Source organism: Urocitellus parryii, chromosome 6, assembly GCF_045843805.1.
Source record: "Urocitellus parryii isolate mUroPar1 chromosome 6, mUroPar1.hap1, whole genome shotgun sequence".
NCBI lineage: Eukaryota > Metazoa > Chordata > Mammalia > Rodentia > Sciuridae > Urocitellus > Urocitellus parryii.
In genome coordinates this window covers 114,523,003-114,544,964 of record NC_135536.1, presented here as the reverse complement: position 1 = coordinate 114,544,964, position 21,962 = coordinate 114,523,003, and the positions used below count along the sequence as shown (strand labels likewise).

The window sequence follows — 21,962 nt, the reverse complement described above, 5'->3', positions numbered from 1 at the left end:
ACAAAAAGCTGGTTCTTTTAAAAAATTTTTTAAATGATAAACCCTTAGCTACACTAACAAAGAGAAAGAGAGAACACTCAAATTACTAAAATTTGTGATGAAAAAGAAAATATCATGACAGACATGACTGAAATACAGAAGACAAAAACTATTTTGAAAATTAATACTCAAATAAAATAGAAAATCTTGAAGTCACCAAAAAGACATATGAACTACCCAAACTGAATCAGGAGGACATGCATAATTTAAATGGATCAATTTCAAGCAAGGAAATAGAAGATGCCATCAAAAACCCACCTACCGGGAGGGGAGGGGAGGGGAGGGGAGGGGGGATAGTAGACAATAGGACAGACAGCAGAATACATCAGACACTAGAAAGGCAATATGTCAATCAATGGAAGGGTAACTGATGTGATACAGCAATTTGTATATGGGGTAAAAGCGGGAGTTCATAATCCACTTGAATCAAACTGTGTAATATGATGTATTAAGAACTATGTAATGTTATGAACGACCAATAAAAAAAAAAAAGTTTTAATATGAAAAAAAAAAAAACCCACCTACCAAGAAAAGCCCAGGACCAGACAGAATCTCCACCGAGTTCTACAAGACCTTCAAAGAAAAATTAAAAGCAATACTCCTCAAATTATTCAATGAAATAGAAAAAACAAAAACTTTCCAAATTCATTCTATGAGGCTAGTATCACTCTGATACCAAAACCAGACAAAGACACATCAAGGAAAGAAAACTTTAGATCAATATCCCTGATGAACATAGATGCAAAAATTCTCAATAAAATTCTGGCAAATCACATACTAAAACATATTTAAAAGATAGTGTCCACAATCAAGTGGGGTTCATCTCAGGGATGCAAGGTTGGCTCAACATATAGAAATCAATAAACGTTATTCATCACATCAATAGACTTAAAGACAAGAATCCTATGATCATCTCAATAGATGCAGAAAAAGCACCTCTTTGTGTTCAAAATACTAGAAAAACTAGGGGTAATAGCAACATACCTCAACATTGTAAAAGCTATCTATGTAAACCTCAAGGCCAACATCATTCTAAGTGGAGAAAAATTGAAAACATTCCCCCTAAAAACTGGAACAAGACAGGGATGTTCCTTGAATTTTGAAAGAACCTATTGCCTTAATTCAGACCTTAATTGATATTACAGGCCCATTCATCTCCAATTTTATGGTTATGAGTCTACTTCATTTCTTCATGTTAAAGCTTTGGCAGCCATATGAGCACTTAAAAAAATATTCCCTTGGATTTTTTTTCTCTCATCAATTAGAAATTTATAGTTGGTTTGTTGATTCACATGATTTTATAATGTATTGTGTAATGTTCTACTGCCCTACAGTAAAATAAAATATTGACATGATTTTAAATGATATGTTCATGTTTTGCATAGATGTGTTTTAACTATTTTGTTCCCAGATGAGTTTAATAGGGAGAAAAAGTTAGGTTTGCCTAAATATTCTCATATTATTCTTCATTTATTTATTTACTTAACAAGTACGTATTAAACATATATTCAACACTAGATGACTATTCTAGACACTTATAATACATTGATGAACAAGACAGAAAAAGATTCTGCCCTCTTGGAACTTTCCTTTAAGTGGGAGAGCCAGATAGTAAACAAACAAAACAACAATAACAACAACAACAAAAAACAGATGAATAATTTCACATAGTGTTTAGTCTTTGAAGACAATAAAGTAGATTATGATGCTAGGGTATAATTGCACAGGGGGAGAGGGTTTGTTGAGAAGCTCTTTTAGGTATGATAATATATGGTAAGAGACCATGTATGATTAGAGGCCTGAATGACCAGAAGGAGCAACCACACAATGATCTAAGGGAAGAGCATTCCAGGTGATAGGAACAGCTGCTGCTCTGCTGTGTTTGAGGAACACCAAGAATGCTAGGGTGGCTGGAGATGATGAACTAGGCAGAGAATGGTAAGAGATGAGATTGCAGTGGTATGTGAGAGCAGTCCACATTAAGTATTAAAAATCCAAGTTGGTCAGCTTTTCAAGATCATGGTGACAAATAGCTGAGTAAATCAACTTGGAAGAAGAAAAATTCATTTTGGCTTTCGGTTTTCAGAGGTTTCAGTCTTGGTGGGCTGGGTCCAAGACAGAAACTCATAGCAGAAAGACAAGGCTGAGGAAAGTTGCTCAGCTCATGGAAGCCAGGAAACACATGGGAGGCAGGCAGGGCCCACCCCTACAGACCTACTGCTTCAACCATGCTCCACTGCCTGCAGTTCCCACCATCTCTCAACAGTCCATTCCGTTATCAATAGATTAGGACATTGATAAGGTCAGAGCCCTCATGATTCAGTCACTTCCTGAAAGTCCCACCTCTGAATATTGCTGCATTAGGGACAAGGGCTTCAACCCACAAGCCTTTGGAGGACACTTCAGGTCCAAATCATAACAAGGCTACAATAAAAAATTTTTATTTTATTACAGGCTTAAATTTGTGTGTGCTTATGATTGATTTAATTATCTTCCAGTGTTTTTTCTTATGCTTAAGAAACCTAATTGGATGCGATGAAAAACATTGGGTTTTAAGTATGAAAAGAGACATGTCAAGAATATGTGGATGTAAGGTTCATTCATCCAAAAATATTCTTCCTTGGGGCTAGGGTTATACATATCTCAGTGGTATAGTGCGTGCCTAGCGTGTGTGAGACACTTGGTTCAATTCTCAGCACGACACATAAGCAAATTAAAAAACAAAGGTCCATCACAACTAAAAAAATATTTAAATAAAAAAATATTCTTCCATGAGAATTCTAGAAAATGGAAATTTTACTGGCCTAAGGCATCAGAGGTAAGAATTCAGATCTACCTAAATGAAAACTGATGGGACAAGTCATGGAAGAGGAAGCCAGAAGGGAAGAGTCCCAACATCTGCTTGTAAATTCCACTTAAATCTCTGACTAATCACTGAACTACACATGTGTTGTGACCTTGGGGACTCAACATAAAGCAACAGGTGGAAGCCTCAGGTTAACTGTTACCCATCACAGTGAGAACAGAGCTTGGAGTTTGTGTCCAGCAAAGGTAATTGGCTATTAAGAAAAAAACTCAATGGCTCTGGAGGAAAATAATGACATAATACCAATAAAAATGTCCAATTGAAAATTACAAATTATTATTTAGGTGGATAAATTGGAAAGTATGATGTATTAATCAAGTCAAAATAAAATCAATAGAAACCAAACACATCCAAAACTCCAAGATGATCAAAACTGGCCTATAAGAATTTTAAAGCAGCTATTATAAAGTGTTCAAGAAAAAAATACAGTACTATTGAGTGAAGAGATGAGGGAATCTCAACAGAGAAATGGAAACTATAAAGAAATTCTAGAAAGAAAAAAACAACAAGCTGTTGAAACTTGCACAGGAAGAAACAAAGTCTGAATAGCCCTATATCCATCAAAGAAATTGAATTTGTACTTATGATCTTTTCCACAAAGAAAAATATCTAGGCCCAGGTGACTTCACTTATAAATTCTTTCATATAAGAAATAATACCAATAATATCCAGCTTTTCCAAGAGAAAGGGACTAGGGAATACTTTCTACCTCAACAGCTCAGTGTTGTCCTATTAGTGAAACTCAGCAATGATGTTGCAAGAAAGGCAATTAGAAACCAATATTTCTTGTGTACATAGATGTGAGAGTTCTTAACAAACTGTTGGCAAGCATATCCTCAATATATTATAAGTATAATACATGATATCTGAGTTTAGCTTAGCAATACAAGGTTGGTTTCACATCCAAAAATCAATCAATATAATTCACCACATTGAAAGAATAACAGAAAAATCATCTCATCTCATTAGATTTAGAAAGATTTTTTTTAAAGAAGGTTTATTGCTTTGCTAGCAAAAGAGAAACACAGGGGACTCCTGTCCCAGAGGCTGTCCCATCAGCAGAAACAGAGTGCTTTTAAAGAGGCAATTCAAAGGATACATTCCACATGTTCTCTGTTGGAGTTGTAATTCAATCATTAATTTAGGAGATAGTCATTTCTGAGTTCCTCTGGTACCATCCCCAAAGTCTGGATTACTTCATTCCTATGGTGGGTGTGTACTCAAGGACAGATAACTCTGTTTAGGATGGGGAAGAAAGGTAATATTATTTCCCTTGAGATTAGGGAGGAAGATAGATTAGGGAGGAGCAAGAAAGAGGAAGAGAAAGAAACATGTCTGTTTTACAAATCAGTTGCAGTGGCAGAGCAGCAAGCAAGGGCTATATAGGAAGTATAAGGTGAACCACTGTTACATTTCCCCAATGTGAATTTCTACATTCCATTTCTATGGAAAAATGGGTGATAATATCTCCAAGATGTTTCCTGATGAAAGAGTGTGAAGTTGGGGGAAGTAACCCAAAGTCCTTGTTCTTTTTTTTTAATATTTATTTTTTAATTGTAGTTGGACACAATATCTTTAATTTATTTATTTTTATGTGGTGCTAAGGATCAAACCCAGGGCCTTGCACATGCTAGGCGAGTGCTCTACCACTGAGCCACAACCCCAGCCCAAGTCCTTGTTCTTTATCAGGTGGAGCGTGGACAGTTAAGGGTAGTCAGCATCAGAGCAGTCCAGAGGTCCACAGTAGCAGATGGCAGGTGTTTGGACATAAAAATAGGACAGGGGTCATGCTAAGACAACAATTAACAAGACAGCAAAGCATTTTTTTTGTAAGCAATTAGTATTTCAGCCAGTCTCTAAAAACCATGAAGACAGTAACTCATAATCAAATCAGTGAAAAACAGATTGAGTTTATAATTGTAGGAGGTTAGGAAAATATGTAGGACTATGAGATCAGGCTCAGATTAACTCAGGACAAGCTTGCAACTCTAGAATCCTTTGTAATCGTTATTATTAGGTACTCCCACACAAGAACCCTTCCTGTAAAGTCTCCAGCTTTACTTACTTTTGGTAGGGCTGACACAAAAGTATATCTTAAATTACATTATAAAAACATTGTTGAGAGTGATGGAATATTTCGTATCCTGATGTGATGAAGGCTATGTCATTATATCCATTGCAGTTGTATATAGATTATACTCTATAAATTTGACTGAAAGAAAAGGCAATACATTCCGATTACCAAATGGCTAGTTCAAGCAAAAAATTTTGCAGCTTTTCAGGGAAGGTTTTATAAAATAGGTAAAATGGGAGTGGCCTTTTAAGAAGAGACAAGATTAGATATGTTTTGTAAACAAACAAACAAACAAGAACAAAAGAGGGACTGGGAGAAAAAGAAAAGTCCACCCAAGCATGAATTCATAAAAGTCTAAGGATGAGTGACTTAGAAGGATAATCATGTCATTAGACTGACTGCAGATTTCTAGGGGAGCTCTGGGAGATTGAGATGTTGGGACAGAATACTACCAGAATAAGCAGATTGGTCTTAAACATCTGGGTACTGAATGAGCTACTGAGATTTATTAGTAGAAAATATGTTGGGAAAATGAATCTGGAGCATGCATAGGAAGATTGGAAAGAGGGGATTTGTTAGGGTTAAGATGACATATTTTTACAACAGTCTTGATTTGGAAAGATAAAGATTAACTTAGAATAAGGAAAGGCAAGAAATGGAAGAAATATTGAGAAGGGAGAATTTGCTGGGCATAACAATTAATTTAGACACGAGATTTGTGAATGAGAGTTTTCAAGCCTAGATAGCAAAAAAAAAAAAAAAAAAAGGCACTACCATAATAGATATAAGAAGGAGCTGGTTTGGAGAGAAAGGTGCTGATTTCAATTTTAGAAATAAGTTTTCTGAGAAACCTACCCTGATCCTACTTTTACCTTCTCCTCAGACTGGATAAAATGTCGTTGCACACTACCAAAGCATATAACGCTTAATCTAGCATGACATCTACTCTTTTGCATTATAAATAACTGATGTACAGGCATTCTGATTTACTGATCACCCACGAAACTCTATACAACTTGGAGGTCAGACCTATCTTTCACTAGTATTCCCATGTACCAAGCACCATTCAAAGGGCCTATGTTCTTGGCACAGAGTAAGTGCTTAGAAACATTTGCTAAATGAGTATTGAAAATTGAGTCTGAGAGGATAATGGAACAGGAAAGCATACATGTTTTTTAGGCAATGAGAAAGGTGGAGATGTGGTCTGAGGAAGCGCTTATATAAGAGTGATAGTTGAAGTCATATTATAAGATCCCTAAAAGAAAACCTCCTGTGACACACAATGTCTTCATTACAACCTGGAAAAAAATGTTCCACAATGAGAAACAGGAGAGGCCAATGAAATGCATATAAGCCTGTATTACCCATTAACCAGATTTACAACTTATAAATATTTAGGAGTTAGCTCTGCAGATAATAGGACAAAAACAAATAAACTCTGACTAACATTTGACATTAACAACTGCCTTTCCTGTACCAAGAACAAAGAATCCGTGAAATTTAGCATATGGGAAGAAAAAATATCTGGGGAAATTGCAAAACAGTTTGGATGCATCTTTTCATCTGCTCCCTTTACCCTGGTTGTATGAAAGTTTGAATCTTCATCACTTATCAGCTTTCTGTGCTTTGAAAGTTATTTCCTCTCTCTGGGCCCAGGTCTACTCATTTGAAAAATTGACTTTAGTACTTAGATCATATTTTTGTTAAAAGGATTAAATGAGTTACAATATGCAAACCTCTTGAAACGTGGTAAATATTCTATACCTTTTAGCTATAAATAGGATAAAATATAATGGTAAGAGTGTCACCACGTCATAGAAAAGGAGTTCAAGATGTGTCAGGTAGAGCTCATGCCTTTCATCTGCAGATGAAGAAACTGAAGATCAGAGAGGTGATTTGATGTAATCCCCACCTGTAACTGTCTCCGCAATCCTGTCTTCCCATTTCGGACAAACCCAAGCAGAGATTTATTAGGGAAGCAAGCAATACACATTCAAGGGAGAATGTGAGTTATCTTGGAGAGTGAGGCATGCCTTTTGGGGGTCTCTTAAAAGAAACTTTGTGAGGGGAGGGCACGAGAAGGTGTGATGACATCAGTCTGATGATGACAGGATGGGTGATGATTGTCTGACTGGGCTCAGGATCTTTGATGTTGTCTCCATTATCTGATCAATACATAACATTTGGAATGTACTCCATATTATAGGTTTCTCAAAGTATCATATCATATTCTAAAAGTATATTGCACAGAACAATTTTCAGAAGTGAATAAATTTCCAGTAATTTTAAAATTATGAGTGAATATTTGTAGATTTCCCAGAAATTTGGGAGTGATAGACCTGGAAGAAACATTGGCTTGGGAACAAAAGATATGAGGAACTTTGCACAAGCCTTTTAGATTAAATATATGCTCTCACTTTCCTTCCTTTTATATCCTTTTTACCGTTTTGTTTTTTTTTTTTCTTTGTTCTGGCTCAAGAGGACAGACTTTGTAGCCGGCTACCTGGGCGTCACTTCTGCTCTGCCGCTTACTGGAAAGCTTCTTTTATCTTCCTGTGCCTTGTTTTCTCATCTGTAAAGTAAGGGTGTTTGTTTGTACCTAACATGGGTTTGCTGTGGGAATCAAATGTGTGTGGACCACTTGGGATACTGTCTGACATATAGCATACTAACACACACAAAGCATTAATTATAATCACCATCAACCCCTTATCTGTTCGATGGTGTTCTGAAGCCTGCTTTAATGATGACTATTCTCTTTGGTCATGTCTCCATTTAGCCAAACATTGCTAAATTCACAGAGACACTAGATGGGGTTGCTGAGCAAAAGTGCCTAAGAACTGCTAGGCAGCCTACTCAGAATTTCAGAACTTTAGGGATGAGCTAGCCCATGCCTTTCATCTGCAGATGGAGAAACTGAAGATCAGAGGGGTGATTTGATGTAATCCCTGCTTGTAACTGTGTCCGCAATCCTGTTGTCCTGTGTCCTGTGTCTGCAATCCCATTTCTGACACACTTATAATGCTGTTCTTCGGAAAAGATTGAATAATAAAGCTGGGAGTGTCTGGGCAGTCTACTTAGTGAATTTCTCTAGAATTATGTGATTAAACCCAGTGATCTTGTAAACACCTCAAGGTCAGGAGCAAAATACAGTTATTCACTGCCTGCTCTGTCTTCCATGCTTGGCATTCTGTAGATGTTCAGTGAAGATTTGTGGAGTGAAGAATGCTAGGGATCCATCAGGCTTTTAAAGCTCTAGAGATTATAAATCTTTTCAGTGCTCTCAGAAGGAGGATTCTTCCTGACATAGACTCATTCCCTTCATGTATACGTTAATCCTTTTCTTTTCTTTTTTCTTGCTTTCCTGAAGATGCTAGAATTGAAAGGAACTTTGGGGAAATCATTCAGTCAAAAATACCTTGTTTTGTCAATGAGAAAATTAAGTGAAGTGGTTTGTCTGTACTGGCAATATTTAGTGGCAAAGATGAGAATAGAATCTTCCCTAGCTCATCACCTTTAACAAAACTTTTTTTTTTTTTAAACTGCTTCAAGAAATTGTCAGGTTCTTTCCACCTTCCCTTTAAATGAGCCTTAACCTTACCTCCTGGGCATATTCTACAGCTTCCTGTAAATTTTATGGATGCTCTCAGGGAGCTGCTGACCTTTCACATCCTCTTTTTCCCTGATCCTAGCTCAAATGACACACCTATCCTATCACATCCTACCCACACACCTGCCCTTCCACTTCCTGGGTCTTAACTCCTGGCCTTGAGAAGAAAAAAATGATCTTCTACTATTCCAACGAAATTGTCTGTCCCCGTTACTTTTAGAACAGAGGATCCCAGATATCTAGGACACTTCCAGTATCATTCTTTGATGGTGTTGCAGTTCTCTTCAAAGCTTCAAAAGTTGTACTGAGCTCTGAGACAGCAAAACCCAGAGAAATCCTTTTAACAAGTTACCCCAGTTGAACCAAATGATATTCCAGTAGTGTTTTGCTAACACTGCCCAGGAAATGGAAAGTTTCTATAATCAAGGAGCATATTTGATATTTCACCCTTTCTGTATAATTTCTTGAACTGATTATTTCTTTACTAAATCTACTATCCAGTTGTGATAGATTGTAAAACAGGCCAAAAGTCTTTCACTCTCATCAAGAGGTAAACTCTATTTCTCTACTTCTTGACTTTCAATTGGTCATGTGATTTGCTCTGGCCAATGGGACATTAGCAAGGATGACCCAAGCTGAGATTTTAAGTATCTGAGCATTGGGCTTGTCTTTTCTCTGTGTCTGAAACTTTAGGACTATGAGCCCAAGCTAGCTTGCTCAGTCAAGAGGCCATGCAGAGAAGCAGCTAGCCCCTTGCAAAGAACCCTCCAACTGCCAGGCATGTGAGGGAAGCCATCCTACGTCTTCCCATCACCTCTGACATGTCAATGGACGGGTCAAGCATGAGTAAGCCCAGCAGGTCAGCCAAGCCTCCCAAGGACTTCCCCGAGAACCCTGAAATTATGACATGAGTTGACAATTGTGTTTTAGGCCATTAAAGAGTGAGGTAGTTTGTTATGCAGCAAATACTGTCTAATATTTTGATGGTAGAGACTCCTTAAAGAAAAAGCAATCTTGGTTTTCCTGTTCTCTTCTTATCAGGACCCTCATCTTCCTGTTCTACCATAACAACTTTAGTTAGTAATGTTAACTGTCTATGATGTTTTACTTCAGTGAGGGAAGAGCAAAATGTTATTGTTATATAAACTTGGATCAATTGCAGGTATAGGCTTTGATTATCTCTACTTGGTAATCCATCTTGAAAAAGGAGGTCAAATTGGTTATGACAATTTAGGCGGAAGTCTTCTCTTTCAAAAATCTTGGAATTTCTTGGGGGAAAAGGTCCTCTTAGGCAGCCCACAGTTTCAAATCCACATCGCATTCCTCAGTGTAGACAAGAGCTTTCTTAAATTCTACTCATGGAACTTTTGTGGCTTACATTTCCTCTTTTTTTTTTCTTTTATTTTGGTAAGTGCCAATTATTTTCTCCTTGTTGACAATGTTCTCATCCTTTTAGATCACATACAAACTTTGTGAAACCTTAAACTGCATCACAACTTTATCTCCAACATCATTCCAGGCTTCTAAACGACAATTCTGGGTCCACAAAAGGGACCCCTGGGGAAATTACTTCCAAGCACTTGTCCCCTAGGTTCATCTCTTTGTACCAATATGAACTTGTTTTTTTTACTCATTCATTAAACTGGGGTTAAAAATGAGTATAACAGAATCAGTCCCTGCCCTCAAAGATTTTAACAGCATATCTAAAAATTCTTAAAACAATTCCAATATTTTTTTTTTCCTTTAGAATTTGACTCCCAATGGGAAAGAGATTGAGATGATGGCTTTGAGAGGGATAAGAATGACCTAATAGGCTTATTTCAAATAGCTCTGTCATGAATTTTATCACCCCTTAAGTTGGAAACAACATCACATGAACCGGCGAAGGGTCACAAAAAGGTGGTAACCAACTATAGTGCATCCACTCATATTTCAAAATTGGCAAACCACAGCTGAGCCAGTGCGACACTGCAGCAGAATTTTTATGACAAAGTGTGGGCTGCTCTGCAGCAGTCCCTCCCAATTCAATTTGCTGATGACTCATCCATCCCAACCTTTGTGTCTATAAATCAATGGGGAAAACCACACTCTACATCTTTTATTCTGCATCAGTCTTTGCTGTTGGAATCATCTTAGCTCCGGACAGGAAAATAATTTTGCATGGATGTTTCCAAACTAAAACTGTCCCCTGGATTTTGTACCAAATTGAAACAACCAAATAAAACCTCTCCGTTTCTGAAACCCAAGTGTCAGAAATAGGAGAGACTGAGGTTGGGGGATAGGAGTTGATTTTCAGTAATTTTTTTTTTCAGCTGCAGCTTACGACTGTGAATTTTAAAAGTAAGTTTATTTTATTTATTTATTGTTATGTGGTGCTGAGGATCGAACCCGGTGCCTCACCTGTGCAAGGCAAGGGCTCTACCACTGAGCTATGACCCCAGCTCTCACTGCTGTGATTTTAATAATTTTTTTCTGCTGATAAGAGCAGTTTAACACTCAGATTGGAAGAGTAAGAAAAAACAAACATGTATAAATAAATAAATAACTTATTAATCCAGGAAACAATTGCAAGAAAGAGAAGAAACCCACTGTAATTAGCTCAAGTCAAAAAGGGAGATTATTTGAAGCATAATGGGATATATATATTATAGTTTAGTGTTTACAGCTTTTACCCACTCCTGCTTTCTAAGGAGAGTTTGAGTCAGCCTGTGTGGGTGTCTGTGTGCCTGCTGCTTAGTTACTGGCCTGTGTTGTATTGATGGTAATAACTGATAAAGCTGCAGATCTACACTAGTCTTGTGTTTGTACTTAGCCTGGGATGGACAACAACTCTCTATACATATGTAGAGCTCTCAGCTATGTAAATGTAGTTTTGGGGTTTAATAGTTCAATTTTTGATAGTCTCTAATAGATTCATCCTGGGTCAGGTGTCTAGATAGCATCCAATCATCTACCCCTGGAAGGGTGGTATCCCTTTGTATAAATATGACAGCTAAGAATTCCCTTTTGGAGAGGGCATTATTGAGAGAAGGAAGAGACTAGTTTAGAAGATTAGATAGGAAAGAAATGATTGGCATCTATAATACCAATATGATACTACCCAGAAATCATCAAATCATCATATTAACATTTCAGTATGTTTTCTGAAGTCAACATGATATATATATATATATATATATATATATATATATATATATATATATAAATTCATATACATCTGTCCTTTTCATTTAGTAATCTATCAGAAGCAGTACCTCTTATTAAAAATTTTCCCTAAGTGCTTTGATGGTGGCATCATACTCCATTATATACATATTACTATAGTTTATGAACTATTGAGTACTTGTATGATTTCCAAATATCTATCATTTTATATAAAGCAGCAATAGGCATCTTTGTACCCTAATTTTGTACATATTTCTGATTATTTCCTTGGAGATACCCATATGTGAGATTTACTAGACGATCACCTATAAATATTTATTTAGTTCCTGTTTTTTTCTAGGAAGTTTGTACTAGGTGTATGCCCATCAGCAATGATTAAGTATGAGCTTCTCATTTTAGTGCCATTTAGAAAAACAAAGTGAAACATGAAACTGAACTTTGCAACTAAGCAGTTATGCTAACTCTATTCTTCACTTAGATTGATTAAAGTTTAAAGCTGAAATTTTCAACATATGGTCCCTAGACCCAGCAGCATCAGTATCCTAGGAACTTGTTAGAAATGAAAATTTTGAGGTTCTACCTCAGATTTACTGAATCAGAAACTTTGGGAATGAGAATTGGTGATCTGCGTTTTAACATGGTGATTCCAATGCATACACAGATTTGAGAACCGCTAGTTGAAAGCACCAAAGAGTCCTTTCTATGTCCTGAAAAGGGTTTTCCTGCTTTTAAATGTCCAAAGCCATTTTCTGGGCCCTCACCATTTATAAGGACTGTGTAATGTGACACAAAGGCAATGGGTTTTCATTTCAAGGGTCTGAGTTGTAAGTCCATCCTACTGGGTATGCAACAGAACACAGGCAATAATGAGTTGTTACACTGCTACACCTTACATTTCATGTTGAAAAATGTTCTATATCATTTAGCCCAAATGTGATATTGGAAGGATGTTTTCAGCTAAGTGACCCCAGATGTTTCATGGTTACGCAAGAATGTAGAACAAAACATGTTATCCTGCAGAATGAAAACACAATATAAGTTTTCTTTAGCAGCTGTGGCTGGAGGTTGCAAAAGGGAATAATCTGGCCACCCTCCAGGCCATTAGCATCCCCTCCCCCAAGGAGCAAAGAACAATCCAGCCAAAGAAGGAAAAACACAATGATCTCAAGTTCACAGCTAATATTGAGAAGTGGGAGGGATGGGACATCTGGGGTGTATCAAAACAGAGGTGACGGAGTGGAGTAGAGAACACCTCCACCCTCCACCTCTGGATCCGACTAGTTCATTTAGAATGACTGAGAGGCACGACCCCAGTGCTCTTCTCAAAGCAATGCCTGCCAAGACTTCAGGCACTCTGGTAGGTACGGTAGGGAAAACTGGGAATCAATAACTTCTTTCCAGTGCCCTTCAAATAGCATGGCAGAAATGGTTGTTTTCTTCACCTGGATTTAATAATGTCCCTGCTTCTGAGTTCATTCAAGACTTTGTTTCATTGCCTTTCCAAAAGAATGCTGTGTGATATAGTGGGAGAGTTATAGATAAGCTGTTGGGCAACACAGATATAAAACTCCGTGATTTGCCACAACCCAGCCATATGACCTTTAGTGAGTCACTTACCTTTGCTGAGTCCCAGTTTCCCAAAAATACCTTCTTGGCACTTCAGGGATTAAATGAGGTCCTGTGCTAGCACATAGTAATTGCTCCATAAATGATTATTCCTGTCATTCTTTCACAGTGCTTTGTTGTCTTTTCAGTACCTCAGTCCCCTACCGCAGTGTGAGAGACACAAAAATATTCCACTGATGCTCATAAAGAAAGAGTAAATTTCATCATGTACTTCAATCTTGCACATTTAGGAAGTTCCTTTCTTTTCTAAATGCTTTATCTATCCATCTTTCTGGGACACTTCAGAGTGCTCCTGATATCTCTCTCTATAGTAAGTATCTGAAATAAGGATTCCTGTCACAAAGCCAGGCCTATATGACTCACCCTGAGTCCCAGATAGACCTTCCTCTGGAGGGGAGAAAGGAATTACAGAGCAGATACTGAGATGTATTATCTTCTTTTTGAACCTTGCTGGTCCTGAGTTCTAGGCCTTCAAGATTCTAGCCTAGATCAGTCAGCAGCCAAATACTTACCATCAGATACCTAACATTATTTCAGGTTCATCACTAAATCCCCAGTCCAAAAGATTTCTGAAAGGCTGGACTTGAACTTGAGTTGACCTGGAATTCAGACTAGGTTCAGAATTACTCCATATTTCAACTGTCTTCCCAGCCCCAACCTCTTATTGTCTTCTCAGAGACCAAACATTTAATTCAAATCTGACAAATGGGTCAAGGACTAAATGAAATACTACTACTAATAATAATAACAATGATACTTATAACAGTTAATAATAGTTGTTGTTATTACTATTACTACTATGGAGATTGAATCCTGGTGAATTCAACCACTGAGATACACTCTCAGCTTTTTAAAAAAATTTTTATTTTGAGACAGGGTCTTGCTAAGTTGCTGAAGCTGGTCTTGAACTTGTGATCCTCCTGCTTCAGCCTCCCAGGTTGCTGAGTCTACAGGAAGCACCACGTTACCAGACTAGAATCATTATTTTAATTCCGTCTGATTTAATGGAATCTTCTTAAGATGTGATTGATTTCCTTAGCATCCTGGTATATGGTGGCTAGTGCTGCTCAGCCAATAAATGTCTCCGGGTTTCCACATGGCCCCCTACTCTTATTTGCCCCTATCCTAACTCTGTGACTACTTAGAGGACTTAGTTAAAGTCAAAATTTGACCCTGAAGTTCATTTAAACTTCCAGAATCTCACTGGAAAGGCAAGGACAGTTGCACAGTTTAAGATTTGAAAACATGGCGCTTATCCTAATAATGCTCAGTGATTATTGGCATGGAGATTACCCATTGACAGAGACTTACTATTTAAAAATTTCTTAGCTGGTCATTCAGAAAATAGATGCTGAATTTCTTTTTATTCATTCAATGTAGATTTAATAAACACTTAATATTTACCAGGATTATGGGGATACAGTAGGATTAAAGTAATGAGAGTTACATACGTGTCCCTGCCTCCCTGAGGTTTACTGTCTGTTGAGAAATTTAGACATTAAACAGAGAGTAAAAAAATCTACGGATTGTTGCAAAAGAATAACAACAGGATGTGGGGCAAAGTAAATGACCCATATTCCTTCCCCTCAGGAAATAGGGTCTTGCTCCTTCCTTCTCAATACTCTGACCCATCTCAGTGCCCCTGCCTTAGGACCCCTCAGTGTATTTCATGCGTTTGGTTTGGGTTATAAGTTAGAAGTCACTCTGATTAGGCACTAAGTTGTTTTTTTTTTAAATATTTTTTTTTTTAGAGAGAGAGAGAGAGAGAGAGAGAGAGATAATTTTTTAATATTTATTTTTTAGTTTTCGACGGACACAACATCTTTGTTGGTATGTGGTGCTGAGAATCGAACCCAGGGCAGCGCGCATGCCAGGCGAGCGCCCTACCGCTTGAGCCACATCCCCAGCCCGGCACTAAGTTCTTGATGTAAAAGGAGTGACAAATGAGGAAGAACTGAGTCTTCTGAGTCTATGACCCATGTTTTTCGAGTTCTTTCCACCTACCCCTCTCACCTGTTAATGCCATGAGTACACCATCCTAGCCTCACTTCCCTCCCCCTTTCCCCACCAAAAAAATACTGTGCCAGTGTCTGTAGGCATTCACTGGTAGAGTCTTCCATGGATTCAAGCCCCACCTAGTGACTTCCTCTACTGCCTCAGCCTCTCTGCTAAACAAGCCCTGTCCATGGGCACTAATGATACTTCCCTGAGCACAGGTGTGTCCACCAGGCACCACAGGCTCCTCCTGCAGCTGATGAGGAGCACAGGAGGTACCCAAGCTTCTGTGACACTGTTCTGTGCAGGGACAAAGAACGTCTCCCCCCTTTATGTGTATGCTCAATTACTCATACTCTTTCTGCTTAGTTAATAAGGGCCATAGGGAAACAACAACTTTTAATTCTAATATAGAGTTCCTGGATTTCCTTGGGACAGAGATATATAACCACAGGGTATAAATAAGGGGTGGGTGGTGGCAGAGTCTGGGCCCACAGGCAAACAAACCCATGTCAGACACTGATCTGTCCCTGAGATCACTCACCCTTCCTGACAGTGGAGGCTTTGTTAAGGGTCAGGCTTGTGGTGCCTGGCTCCCACTGTCCTGGGATGACTATTCTCCCAGGAGGAGCTTCAGTTCCTCCTGAGGAGATTTTTGAATCTTCTTACTGATTCCCTGAGCATGTCAGACCCATCTGGACCCCAGCAGAGGTCACAGTTTGGGCTCTTGTTGGGACCCACAGCTTTTGTCTATCTTACATTATTGATCACTGTCCTAGACCTAGCCCTCCTCCCATTTCCCCCAAAAACAATCCATCTATTTTTTTTTTGCATTTTTATTTGTTCTAATTAGTTATACATGACAGAAGAATGCATTCTATTCATTGTACACAAATGGAGCACAACTTTTCATTTCTCTGGTTGTACACAATGTAGAGTCGCACCATATGTGCAGCCATACATGTACCTAGGGTAATGATGTTCGATCCATCTATTTTTAACATGTCACTCTCCCTGTCACTTTGATTAACTAGTCCTCCACTAAGCAGAAATGGAAAGTAAAGCTTGAATACTCTCCCTGAAGTAAATGCCAAAACGATGCAATAATATTTCAAAAAGAAATTAATGCTATAACAGTTGGGTGTTCTTGAGCAATGACTAGATTCCATTGATAATGCTGGTAATTCTCTTCTTGAGAAGGGGTTATAAAAAGGAATAAAGGGGCTGGGGATGTGGCCCAAGCGGTAGTGCGCTCGCCTGGCATGCGTGCGGCCCGGGTTCGATCCTCAGCACCACATACCAACAAAGTTGTTGTGTCCGCCAAGAACTAAAAAATAAATATTAAAAATTCTCTCTCTCTCTCTCTCTCTCTCTCTCTCTCTCTCCTCTCTCACTCTCTCTTTAAAAATAAATAAATAAATAAATAAATAAATAGGAATAAAGAATCTAAACAAAAACAGCAGGGTATTGGTACCAAAATAGTCATGTAGACCAACGGTACAGAATAGAAGACACAGAGACCAACCCACATGAATACAGTTATCTCATACTAAACAAAGGTTCCAAAAACATATATTGGAGAAAGGATAGCCTCTTCAACAAATGGTGCTGGGGAAACTAGAAATCCATATGTAGCAAAATGAAATTAAACCTCTATCTCTCACCATGCACAAAACTCGACTCAGAGTGAATAAAAGACCTAGAAGAAAAAGTAGGTCCAAATCTTCATCATGTCGGATTAGGCCCCAACTTCCTTAACAAGAGTCCTAAAATGCAAGAAATAAAATCAAGAATCAATAAGTAGGATGGATTAAAAATAAAAGGCTTCCTCTCAGCAAAAGAGACAATCGTTGAGGTGAAGAGAGAGCAAATTTATACATACATACATCAGATAGAGCACTAATCTTCAGGATATATAAAGAACTCAAAAAAATTAACACCAAAAAAGTAAAGAACCCAATCAATAAATGGGTTAAGGAACTGAACAGGCACTTCTCAGAAGAAGATACACAAATGATCAATAAATATATGAAAAAATGTTCAACATCTTTAGTAATTAGAGAAATGCAAATCAAAACTACTCTAAGATTTCATCTCACCCCAGTCAGAATGCAGTTGTCAAGAATACAAATAATACTAAGAGTTGAAGAGAATATGGGGGAAAATATACACTCATACGTTGTTGGTTGGACTGCAAATTTGTGCAACTACTCTGGAAAGCAGTGTGGAGATTCATTAGAAAACTTGGAATGGAACCACTATTTGAACCAGCTATCCCACTCCTCAGGTTATACCCAAAAGACTTAAAATCAGCATACCATAGTGACATACCACACCAATGTGTATAGAAGCTGAATTCAAAATAGATAAACTTTTGTACTGGTTGTACACCTACTTAGATGCCCATCAATAGATGAATAGATAAAGAAACTGTGGTATGTATACACAATGGAATATTACTCAGCAATAAAAGAGAATAAATTCATGGCATTTGTAGGTAAATGGATGGAGCTGGAGAATATTATGCTAAGCAAAGTAAGCCAATCCCCCAAAACTAAAGGTCGAATGTTTTCTCTCATTAGTGGATGCTGATGTATGATGAGGGGCAGGGGAAAAATGGAGGAACTTTGGATTTGGCAAAGGGGAGGGTGGGTAGGGATTATGAGGATAGGAAAGATAGTGGAATCGAGGCACATGTATGATTCCATGAATGGTGTGTCTCCATACCGTGTACAACCAGAGAACTGAAATGCTGCACTCCATTTGTATATGAGAAATTGAGATGCATTCTGCTGCCATGTACAACTAAGTAGAACAAATAAAAAAAGATTTTTTTAAAATCTCGCATTTCCACTAGAATGTGAGCTAGTCTTAACAGTGATCACCATGTTCTATGCCTTTTGGAATCCCGCATCATTCTAACTACATAACTTTCATACTTCATGCAATAAGTGTTTAGGTTATCAAATTTCTAAAATAAAAACTGAACATCAGTTTATTGAGTGATTATTATACCCTGACCCTGAACTAGGTATTTCCATATTATATCATTCCATCTCAGCATTAATATTAGGTATTAGTAAAGATGTAGACTCAACTGCTATAACAAAGGTATCTCAAAATACCAGGTAGATTAAATAAGGTGTGAGTTTTCTTTCTTTCTTTTTCAAATAATGTTCTAGCTTATGATCCACCAAACAAGTCCAGGACGTATTTTGGCTCAAGCATCTTTAACATGTAATTTCCATTGAATCCAACACAGCTGCTCTACCAAGGGGTAGAGGAAAAGTGTCAGGGAGCACATCTGCATTTCCAGAAATACAACTCAAAAGTGGCAGAAAACAGAAAACATTTTTGTTCAATCCTATTTGCCAGAATTTAATCACATAGTTAAACCAATATGCAAGGAAGAGTGGGAAATGTAATTGCTAATTAGGTGGCCTTGTATCCATTTAATATTATCCTATTTAAGGTTGTCAAACAAAGGAGAATAGATATTGACAGACAAGTCTCATAAGAAAATTCACACGCATGAATAAGTATCTTAATTCTTATTAAAGCTAGGAATAAGTTACAGGAAGATGCTGGTTTCAGGCTCAGAAAAGTTCTTCCTTCTGTCAGTGTGTTCAAAATTAAGTGGCTTCTGAAAAGCTACCTCAAGTTATAAGAGCTTGGTGTGCAGGTCAAAAAACAAAACCACAATTTCTTAATTTACAGTAGAAGAACATTCATATCAAGAGATCAGAATGTTTTTGTTCCCCATCGAGGCTCAGATTTTTACTGGTATTGGGAATCCACTAGTGGATACTGAACCTCTATCTGGGCCAGGTGCTGGGCTAGACATTTTCCACAAACAATCTCATTTGGTCTATGTGCCAAACTCAATTAAGTCAGGATCATTCAGACCACTCAGACCATCTTACAGGTAAGTAACTCAACAGGAGAGGGATTTTGAAGCTGAGAAGCAGCCAGGTTGGTATCTAAATCCAGGTCTATATAATACCAAAGTGAGTGCTTTTACCATCACACCCTGATGCTCATGTGAGAGGTTTTTGTGGTGAGCTTCAGGACATCCTTGGTGATATTTTTTACTGGCTGTACCTCTTGTCCACATATCTGTTACAGCACTTACTGCGGTAGACACATTCTTATTATTGAAGGCTGTCTTTTCCAGTCTCCTTCCATCTCCTGGTATTCTTGGATCCTGTCTTAGTCATCTGACAAAGTTGAGTGCAACACAGGGTCTGGTATTTGGTACATACTTAAACAAATGATGAAATGAGTTAATTAAAAATGTCCTCTTAACTTACAGTTAAAATCAGACCTGAAAATGAGTACCCCCAACTCTTCTCTTCAACACTTAGCCCCATCCCCGTTTCACCACATTAACATTTATTCCAAATCCTTGGTTTCCAACTTTTGTGCCAGACACAATAAAAAAAAAATATTTCCAACTGATTCCAAAACAACATGTTTCATGTACTGGAAAGGTCTTCCAGGGTTGAGTTTTTGCTTCCACCTAACCACAGTCCATCCTGTTGCTTCGTCCACTTATTCCCTGTTTTGTTTCATCCTCAGGAGCTCAGGAGAAAGTGATTTCCCATTTCCAGTTTACTGTAAAAATAAACCCTCAAGATTCAGGGAAAGGGAAAGATGCCAGCTCCAGGCTGAGGTCATGATTTTGTTTAAAGAGACTTTACTAATCATCTTGAAGGTGTACAACACCTCTGCAATGATGCTGGTGGGGATTGGCCTCTTCCCCTGCTGTGGCTCTGGGGAGAAAGGAGCTCTTTAAAATCACTCGTTGTTTTCACTAGTGACACACATGATAAGATGTGTGGGTAGAACCAACCCAATTAAGTCAACATATATTCTAGATGCATACTCTCTGCAAGATGGAATAGGAGGTGCAATGAAGTGGAAGAAGAGATCCTTTCCTGCAAGCCTTTCCTCATTTGAAAAATGATTGACACCCATCAAGTGCAGATGAGGGTTTCTGTTTTTCCCACCTCCAGGCATGAGGCTGAGCCAATGTGAAGTTGCCATAAAAATTCCATGCAAGTTTTGTATTCATTTCACAGATATTCCAAGTTGTTTTAACATACACATACATCTCTTCTCTCAAATATTTGAGTAAAACTGATACCTGGGAAAGAGGCCCCATACCAACCCTATAGCTTAGTAGGGCCCTGGCTGAAAAGTTTATACCCTTAATAAATCGAATTTATATGCTCTTCAATTCAATTATTTATTTATTTATATGTACCCATTCCCTACTAGGAGGAGCTCAGGGCTGAACAAAGTCTGAAATCTTTTCTAGATCCAAAATTCTTTTATGAGGAGTCAAAAATAAATAATATCAGAAACAATATGGCAGATATATTTGAATTGAAGAGCATATAAATTCAATTTATTTATTTCAAAACTCTAAGTAAAATATTTCTGTGGACCAGATTCACCCACCAACTATCAGTTCTCAAACTATATTTCCAGTATTTATATTTTTAGAAAAGTCCCCAATGGCCTCTCATGATAAGACATTTGGAAACCCTGATGTAAAGTATGTACAGATTCTTTAAAAACTGCAAACCTGGTACTAATATAAGACATTACAGAGGGTATCATGATGTCTTTGCCATGTTGGATGGTTCAAATGAGATAATGGATATTGCTTGGTGCAACTCAGGAACTGAAGTTATCAGACCAGAAGGCATGGAGCCTGCTCAAATCTCTTCAGAGCCTCATCACAGGTGTGTTCTAGAACACTGTCCACCTGGAGGCCAGTACAACTAACATGTCAAAGATATTCTTGACCTCTTGCCTCCTCCCAGTGCTCAGATCCCTGGCTATGAGCTATTCTGGTGCAGAAACAGCTGTGGCACCCAGAGGTTCTCTCTCTTTCTTCCCCTACTCATTCTAGGACTTCTGTGTCCAAAGAAAGGGACAGATCTTGGCCAAATCTTAAAAAGAAGGCCTATCAGGCTGGAGTTGTAGCTCAGCTGTAGAGTGCTTGCCTAGCATGCATGAGACCCTGGTTTCAATTCCCAACACTGTAAAAAAGAGGAGCAGGGCTGTCCTTTTGGGCTCCTGGGTCTCTCCTGACCCAGCCCAGACACTAGGGTCCTATGTGTGGTGTTCTTTTTTCAAACTGGCATTCAAAAGACCCTTTCCTGAGCTTCTCCTGCCTTGCTTCCCTATCTCAGAACAAATGTATCTGTCAAGGGGGTCTGTTCTTTTGGAGTAGTTTTGTGTAACAAATTGATATGATCAATAATGTTTAAGGTCCTAAATTATGAGCTTCATGAAAACAGATTCAAGTCATTCATGTCTATGCCCCTGTCCCTAGTTTGTAAGGCCGAGGTGGGACTCAAAGCTACAAGTGAAAAAGTGTCAGGGTTTTAGAATGTTCTGGCATTCCCCTTTATTCAATCAACAAACATTTGTGTACTTATAATGTGTAAGGCATACTCTATCAGTCCGTGGGTTGTCCAACTTAGGAAACTTCAGCATCATCTAGAGGACTTCAGATGCACAAAGTTTTGAACTGAAGATCCTGGTTCAGGAGGTCTGGATGGGCCTGAGAGTGT

At 38.2% G+C, this 21,962-nt stretch overlaps 1 long non-coding RNA gene across 1 annotated transcript in view; it reads right to left on the bottom strand.

Moving 5' to 3' along the window:
- The window catches only part of LOC113182091 (uncharacterized), a 511,795-nt gene that overhangs the window by 369,257 nt on the left and 120,576 nt on the right, over positions 1–21,962 (bottom strand). The window lies entirely within an intron of this gene.